This window comes from Geospiza fortis, unplaced genomic scaffold (genome assembly GCF_000277835.1).
Source record: "Geospiza fortis unplaced genomic scaffold, GeoFor_1.0 scaffold1636, whole genome shotgun sequence".
NCBI classification, from domain to species: domain Eukaryota; kingdom Metazoa; phylum Chordata; class Aves; order Passeriformes; family Thraupidae; genus Geospiza; species Geospiza fortis.
In genome coordinates this window covers 67182-67958 of record NW_005054809.1, presented here as the reverse complement: position 1 = coordinate 67958, position 777 = coordinate 67182, and positions in this window count along the sequence as shown.

Here is a 777-nt window from a genome sequence, read left to right as displayed (position 1 = left end):
TGAGGAGATGGCCACAAGCAAAACCTCACAGTGGCCTGGCATGGAAGAAAAAGCAGAGAGGGGAGCTCTGTGTGTGAGGCTGGAGAAGAACTGGGTCATTGCCTTGCTTGTCACATGTCACAGATAACACCAGGCTGTCCTGATGGAGTGCAGTGGGATTTGAGTTGCTTCTGTAGAGCAAGGCAGACCTACAAAATGTTATTGCATCTGTCCATTTCCATGTGTTTCTGACTCTTGCATTGCTTGTGGTCATGAGCTCAGCCTCAGGGTGTCTGATCTCATGTGGAAGGTCTCCTCTGTCCCAGCTGCCCCAGTGCAGGTGCAGTTCCCACACACACCTGGGATGTTTACAGCTGCACAGAGGAAGGGTTTCACAAGCACTCCTGCTGTGCTCACCCAGGAACATTTTGTCTGCAGTGTAATCATGCAGGATCATCTCTGCTGCAGCTGTCAAAGTGCAGAGTGACCAGCCAGCCCAGCCAAGGTTCCCATGGACAGCCCAGGGCCCAGTGGGAGAACGTGTGCAGTGTCCCCCAGGCCATCACCCAGAGGAACATGCTGGGCAATCACCTGGAGGCTGTCAGATGGCTGAGGAACAGGCTGGAGAGTCACCTGCAGAGAGTTACAGACAGTGGCTCCATGTCCAGGTGGAAAGCAGTGACTTGTGCTGTCCCTCAAGGGCCCTGACTGGGCCCAGTTCTGTTCAGCACCTCCATGGCCAAGGGGATTGAGGCACCTTCAGGCAATTTGCAGCTGACACCAATTGGAGTTGATTCA